This window comes from Dromaius novaehollandiae, chromosome 18, assembly GCF_036370855.1.
Source record: "Dromaius novaehollandiae isolate bDroNov1 chromosome 18, bDroNov1.hap1, whole genome shotgun sequence".
NCBI classification, from domain to species: Eukaryota; Metazoa; Chordata; class Aves; order Casuariiformes; family Dromaiidae; genus Dromaius; species Dromaius novaehollandiae.
The window spans coordinates 5169620-5177167 of NC_088115.1; the positions used below are offsets into that span (position 1 = coordinate 5169620).

The 7548-nt window shown below is 58.8% G+C and overlaps 1 long non-coding RNA gene across 2 annotated transcripts; it reads right to left on the bottom strand.

Annotated features, from left to right (window-relative positions):
* Positions 1-1868: 1868 nt before the first annotated feature.
* Positions 1869-4207, bottom strand: LOC112995559 (uncharacterized). 2 transcript variants are annotated; one of them, XR_010392129.1, is made up of 2 exons: positions 4010-4207; positions 1869-3643 (listed from the first exon to the last, which is right to left on the bottom strand). It is a non-coding gene; the product is annotated as an uncharacterized LOC112995559 (long non-coding RNA). The 2 variants fall into 2 exon arrangements; XR_010392130.1 differs by having other exon boundaries at positions 3748-4207.
* Between the last annotated feature and the right edge of the window lie 3341 nt (positions 4208-7548).

The following is a 7548-nucleotide window of genomic DNA, read 5'->3' on the forward strand; positions in this document are numbered from 1 at the left end:
GAGTGTGACGGTTGGAGTGGGCTACGACAGCTCGCAGGGAGGCTGCTGTGGGGGATGTGGGGGGGAGCCCCAAATGCTGGGAGTACCAGGTGGATGTGAGCCCCAGTGAGGCCATTTATGAGCCTGGAAGGATTTAGCCCATGTGCAGGGCTCTCACATACGGCCTTGGTGCAGCCAGCCCTGCAACATGCATTTATTTCTGGTTGTCCCCTCTGCGAGATAGCCTGGGAGCAACCCAGGAACCCCAACCTCGCTGTACCAGGAGCCATCTCCAGAGCTGAGCGTGGTGGGTTTGGTGCTCCCAGGCCACTGGCATTGCTGCTGGGGATGCACCAGCATGCCGAGCTCCCGGCTCCAGGGCATCGTGGCTGGAGCCCAGCCTGCCCTGCCTCCCCCAAGGCACCGGCCCATGGGGTCTCAAACACCTCTCTGCATGAACTGAAGACAAATTGGGCCATGGACTATTGACTCAGGATGAGGGAGCAGCAGCTCTTTGCTGAGGCGCAGAGCAGAGGTGCCATCAAGTGCAACAGGCCATTCAGCAGCTCTGCTCTCCCTCTCCATCCCTCTCCTGCCCTTAGCGCTGAAAGCTGGCTGTTTCTGGGATATTTAGCACCTACTGTCCCCCAGTTTGCAGAAGCCACGTGGCCTCCTCAACACCAAGCAAGAAACCTGGAGGGAGCAGGACTGCAAAGAGCATCATCCGAATAGAGGGGAGACATCCTGCGTGGGACCTGCGGGGCTGTCAACGACTAGAGCATCTCACCCCATCACCTCCCTGACAGCGGCCGCATTAATCCTATTTGTTTTTATGCCTTGAACAGCTGAAGCCGCGGGAGAGGGCTGGATGCTGCGCTGAACAGCCTCTTCGCCGTCCTCGCTGGCAGGGCTAGCGCTGCCTGACTCCGCGGGGGGCAACGAGGGTTAACAAGCGGGAGAGGAAATCGCCGGCGGTAATCCCGGCTCCGCGCACACCCATGCCTGCCCCACAAACGCCGGGGGAGCAGGGGGAATTCCCACGGCCGGCGGCATTTTGTGCCGCCTGATTAACATGAGCAGCTGCTCTGCGGAGGATTTAGTTGAGGAGGAGGCGAAGCACTCGCCAGAGCTGCCTCGGCGGCGAGACGTGCCCGGGCCGGAGGCTGGGACCCTGGCAGAGCTCCAGGTCTGGGCAGCATCCCTCTGAGGAGGGACAGCTTGTTTTGTCTATTTAGGAGAAAGGAGACTTTGGGTGAGAATCGAGGCCCCTTGGGAGGAGCAGTTTTGGGCCCCGTTGTGTAGCACAGGGCTGCAGTCAGTGCCCCATAGTCCTGGGGTGTTTTGGGGAAGAGGATTTTGGAGCAGGGAGGAGAGCCACCACTGTTTGACTCACTCAAGCGTGGGTGGCAGTGATGAAATCTGCTTGTGGCTCTGTCGCTGTGAGCGTTTCCCTGCGGGGACGTGGTCTGAGACCCATCAGCTCATTGCACCTGGAGCCCTCAGATGCTTTGTTGGGCTTGAACTGGCTGAACCTCACAGCCAAGGATGCCTGGTCTCAGCAAAAGCGGGGTGACCCCAGGAGCCCAGTGATTTTGTGACTGCTGGAGAAAGCCCGAGGAGAAGCCCTCGCTGGGCCTCACACGGAGCTCCTGACAAGGACACCAAGTCACGCGTCTGCCAGCCTCAGGGCTGGCAAGTGCTGCCCCCCAGACCAGGGGTATCAGCTTTCCTGCTCAAAAAGTGCAGAATCACCCAAAACAGATGGTTGCCTCCAAACCGTCCCGTTCTCATATCCCTGCCCCAGCGGCTGCCTCCTTCCCCAGCTGATCGAGGGCAGCGTTTCTGGCAGGAACCACCATCCGCAAATGAGAGGTTTCTAAAACGGGAGGTGAGCGCTGTCCTTGGGTTTATTTACTGTCTGCACGGCTGGTGCTGAAGGAGTCACTTAACCTTGGAGGGAGCTGGGACGTGTTTGACGGCCCCCCTTAGGCAAACGGTGGCTTTTATCTGTCTGCACGCTGCCAGGTGAATGCAAAAACCTGCTACACGCACCATGGTTGGGGCTGTGGCTGCTCCCAAGCAGGTTACGTTCCCAAGCGCCCGTCACACGTACGCTCAGGGACCGGGGTGCCTGCGAGCAAGGTGCCGGTGGCTCTGCGGGCACTGCTCCCCGGCTGCCTGAGTTGCCACCTGCCCGCGGTCGGTTGTCACGCAGGTCACACCATCCCCACCCAGGCTCTGGGCTTCGAAACGCTGTGCTGACAGTAACAGCAACAACCTCGCATCCTCTTGGTCCAGTGCGCTGGTTTGTGGTGAGCAGAAGCTATCACAAAACGGTTCGGGAGGGATGCAGGGAGTGCTGGACCTTGGAGGGATTTGGGGATCGTGGGTTTAGGGATGTGGGGAGGAATGGGACTGGGAGGGATGTGGGTCTGGGCAGGATGCGGCCGGGCGATGGGGCTGGGAGGGAAGGGGTGGAGGGACGGGTCTAGGAGACGCTTGGGTCTAGGAGGGATTTGGTGAGTGGGGGGTCTATGAGTGGGGCTGGGAAGGGTGGGTCTGGGCGGGCTGCGGCAGGGCGATGGGACTGGGAGGGATGCTGGAGGGTGGTGGGACTGGGAGGGATGCTGGAGGGTGATGGGACTGGGAGGGATGCTGGAGGGTGGTGGGACTGGGAGGGATGCTGGAGGGACAGACGGGCCGAGGCAGCCCTGCCCAAGCACAGCCCCTCCGTGCTCCCTGCCCCGACCCCTCCGGCGAGGATTTGCAGGTGGGAGCACCCCGCCGGGCCCTTCCTCCCCACCCAGCTCTGCTGTGGGACGGGTGCCGGTGCTGATGGGCAAACGGGGTGGGGGGGGGTGCATGGGGGAGCAGGCTGATGGGGTAAAACTGCTCTGGCGCTGGTCCTTGCGTCTCATTGCCTCCACGTTCAGGCCTGTGACGGTCCCACTGGGAGGACCGCGGGGAGGACAGTGACAACGGGAGCAGCCTTGAGCGTGAAGCAGGGCACAACCCCGGGCAGGACAGAGCCCGGCTCCTTCCCAAGCAGCTCCGGAGTTGCTCAGCACCAGCGTTTCTCAGGAGCGGCTTGCGGCACCGGGCTGGGCGGGGGTTCGCTCTGCGCAGGCGGTTCCCCAGCAGCCTGCCAGGGTGATGCAACAGCCCTGCAAGGCGAGGGGAGAGGCCGGCACCGCGTCACTGCGCGCGGGCCTTTGCGTCACGGCTCTGAGAGCACCCGCGCTGCCAGCTGGCTGGGCTGGGCCGTCACGCGCCCGCGGAGCAAGAGGGACCAGATGAAGCAGAGTGCAGCACACGGCCACAGTTCCTGCTCTTTCAGTGCCTGCTGCAGCCTGGGGCTGATTTTCGGGGGAGGGTGAGGCTGGGGGATGATCGCTTAACCTACTGCCATGTGTCACTGATACCCAGCGGTCTCCTGGGACGTATCCAGATGGCCCGAGCGGGATTGCTATCCAGACAGCTCAGGCAAAGGTGGGTCGGGTGAAAGCTTACCGCAGCTTGCAGACATGCAGGCTAAAGCCCGGGAGCTGCAGCAGCCGCCGTCAGCTGAGGACGCGTCAGCCGGTGTTGCTGAGGGTTCAGCAGATCGCGCCCGCTTGGCCCCGGGCTCTTCCCATGATTCACACTCGCTGGCGAGCCGAGCTTGCTATTTTGGACCAAAGCAGAGGAAAATATTAATAACTGCTGTTTGCAGATTGCTCTGTACTGAGGCGTGTGTGCGTAGAGGCCTTTCGCTGCGGCAACGCCAACCTGAAGCAGAGTTCGGCTTAATTAAGGAAGAGGAGCTGGGCTCCTCTCTGCTGCCGGCTGGATGCCCACGTCCTGCTGTCCGCAGCCAGGCTCGCGCTGGGCACCAGCAGATGCGTGTCCTCCGCGGTCAGTGCAGAGGGAGACCTCGAGCTCCTCAACGCAGGGATCACGGTACCCAGCTAGATGGTCAGGCTGGATCCCAGGCCAGGAGGAAGGGCTGAAGCGTAACAGGATATTCCCTGAAGCACAAAGCCAGACAAACCTCTTTTGTGCTCAGCGATGGAGTCGCTGCATTTATCCTTCCTTTAGCACAGTCTTGCATCCAAAGTGCCCCTCCAAGCTGGCTGCGTTCATCCTTATGGAGGCTTTTTTTGATAAGTGTTGCTGTTGTTATTGACTGGTCTCAGTGCCTTCTTAGGTGGTTGGTAGTATTTGTCAGACTATTTCCTCAGACAGACCTAGCCAGCGATTCCTGAGCAAACTGTTGCAGCTCAGCTTGCCTAGTGAAAGTAAAGCATCCCTAAAATGCTGTTTTTCTTGATTCTTCCCCAAGCATGTTGTTTTACCACCCTGTGCTTAAAATAGCCCCTGCATCATTTCTGTCACAGCCGGGTGCATAATTGAAGTCAGCTCCCTCCTGAAGACCGTGTGAACTGAGCTTCCCATGTGAGATGTGAAAACTCAACAGCCTGAGTGCTGACATGTAGAAAGCACCTTGGTTATCAGACCTCAGTCTTTGGGCTGATAGGACATGGGGAAACCTTGCTTTGTCCCCTGTCCTTGTTGCTTCAGTCTGCAGGAGGGAAATTAGAGGCCTCTCTGTGCTCAGGAAGAGTTTCTGCAGAGAAAGCCTGGCCAGACGTGGCCAGTCTGGAAGACTGGGCTAAAAAAGGAAGACAAGAAGCAAGGACGCAAGCAAAGACCTCAAGATCCATGGGCTGGGGTCTTCTCCGAGCGTCTCTGTGCTGAGGCTGTGCCCACCCAGAGAAGGGGCAGCCGAGGATCAAGGTGGATTGAGGCTATGATATCCTTGGTCCCCTGTTTTCCTCTGCTGAATTTCCCCACGCTCACCAGATAAACCCTTATCCACCCCAGAACTGTTTGCACCAGTTTTCATGGGGGTCCCTGGCACAAAGATGGGCAATGGAGAGGGTCCAGGAGATGCAGGCAACTGCTGCAACAGCAGGCAGCGATCCCGATGTCCTCATTCATGAGCGCATGTTTCCATGCAGGATCCTCCAGCAACATCTTCAACAAACCTATTTCTGCTCCACCAGTGCCACGAGGGTCCAAGAGACCCACAACAGGGCAAAAGCACCATTTCACGCAGGCAAGGGCTCTCTGTGCTCCTCAAGCACCCATCCTCCAGCAAGATGGTCAGATGCAATCATCCCACTGGTACAGGGAGGGGGAAACTGAGGCACAGCATGGTAGCGTGCTTTCCCCTGAGGGGCACAGCAAGCTGCGGCAACGACAGGATTAGGACCTTGTATCTGCCAGCCTACCTCCAGGAGAAGCGGGAAGCTCCAGAGCTCCGTCACAGCCCTTGAAGGACTCCTTGTTTGCCAGGCTGTAGGGGTTGGAGAGGGGGGCAGCCACTGCCAAATGAACACAGAGGCTCTGCATTAACAAGTCAGACAGTGTCAGGCTGTTCCCGGGCACTAACTCCTTTAATTTACTCCTCTAGGCATGGCCAGGGCATGTCACAGTTGCTCCGGCATGTGTGGAGGTGTGTGGATACCGCCCGGGCAGCCTGGACACCCGCAACCCCGCTCACGAGCAGGATGGGCCTGTTGTAGCCCCTGTCATTCCTTCTGAACACTAAATATCACTTTTGCAGGAGATCAAGGCCCTGGGCAAGCAGGATGGGACAAATTTGGGGGTGAGGCCGTTAGCGTGAGGTGCCTCTGCAACAGCCTGTGCCTCTTCCTCCAAACCAAGCTCACATCACTGGCACTGCAAGGGCAAATCTCTGCACCGACTATCTTTCATGGGCGGTTTAATCAATGTGAGAAAGTCCAAGCCTGGCTGTGCTGCTGACCGCCGCTTACAGTTATTAAAGGGGTTCGGGGCCTTTCACTGCGCGGGGCAGCAGCACGCTGGGGCGATGGAGCGCTCCTCCCACCCGAGGAGGAAGGAGAGGAGGCTGGATGCTCTCCCTTCGCAGCACCATGCAACCTGTATCAGGGTATCACAGAGCCCTTGATATGCAAGTCGTAAGATGCTGGAAAAAATCTCCTTTTATTGAGCCTTTCCTTTCAGTGTTACAGCAAGCACTAGAAGGTGATTTTTATTTGTGCCCATTAAAGACAACACCCTTTGGCAATCACATCAGCAGCTGGGGATGGAGGAAAATGCCAAACTACAATACAGCCGCGGCAGCCAGCACGACTGGGAATATCCCATTCTCAGATAAAAAGCCAAAGAGCCCTAACCCCGTGGCTTTTCCTGTTGACATCCCTGGGTTTCTGGGCCACATACCCACGGGGTGGCTCTAGGGAGCAGCCCGGTGAAAGGGACTGGAGGTGAAAGAGCCCGGCAATTCCCCCTTTTGGTAGGGGGACATGGGTGTCAAAATGGGCCTGGTGGGGCATAGATTGTTGCATGGTAGAGATGGGTCGTGAGGACTTCAGAGGATTTACAGCCAGTCTGTGCTTTTGCACATGGGCTGGAGCAGGCACAGGGTGTCTTTTGCCACTGTGGCAACAGCTGGGTCATCTGCCTCCCAGCCTCAGTTTTCCCAGCTGTAAAATGGGTTCGGAGGCCCTGCCACAGCCTCAGAGGATGGGGTGAGACCCTCAGAAGGTTTTAAACCAGCTCTCGTTGGAGGTAGGATGAGCACCCGAACCGCAGTGGCACAGGGGTGTCCCTGTCACCTGGGCCTGGTGCCCCAAGGACACCTGCTCCTTCTTGTGCACTTGGTGATGGCAGGGAGCTAGCATACAAGAGACAACAGTTCAAACCCTGGTTGCGTCCTAGACTGCTTGAATGGCCCTACTCAAGTCCCAAATGCCACCCCTCCTCCAAAAAGCAAGGGGACAATCCACCTTTGTTGGCCACGTTTAACAGCAGGACTTGAAGATAGATCCCTCCTGGGTTTCAACACGCTGCTCTTCATCCCGGGCCCTGTTCCCGGCAGGGATCTGCTGATCAGACGGGCTCACAGTACCCTGCGAAGGCCCTGGCAGGGCCTTGCTGTGCCCTGGCTGCTGTGGGCAAGTGCAACCCCGGAGGCATCCAGCCCTGCGAGAGGCAAGCTGGCAGCTGCCCACCCCCACTGCCGCCAGTGAATAGACCCCTTCTTCTCCCCCGAGCATCTGCCCCCTCGCTTCAAAGCCTTATTGTTTCTCCATGACGCACATGATGCCACGGATTACCATTGCGGCAGCTCCCCTCCTGTTAAACCAGGCTCCCAGGAGGGGGCCAGAGATGGGATTTGAGGTGGGAACAGGGCAGAGGAGGGGATGGCGGGTAGATGGGGGATGGCCTCTCCCCCAGTGTGGGGTATGGGGCCGGGACACACAGGGGATGGACCCCGACCCCCCCATCCAGGCGTGGTCTGACAGCTAAGGCCAGGGAAAGCCAGCCTCTGGCACTCCTGGCTCTGTGCTAGCAAATAAGACAGACTAATGCCTGTTTGAGGGACGACAGTGACACTGCTTGTATCCATGCAGGCATAATCTCCCCCGCGAAACAGGGGGCTGGAACGGAGGCATGGTGGGAATGGTGTCCCTTGTGCTATCCCTCAGCTCGTGCCTGGGCACTGTCTCAGCCCACGCCAGAGCCTTGCCGGGAGCATGC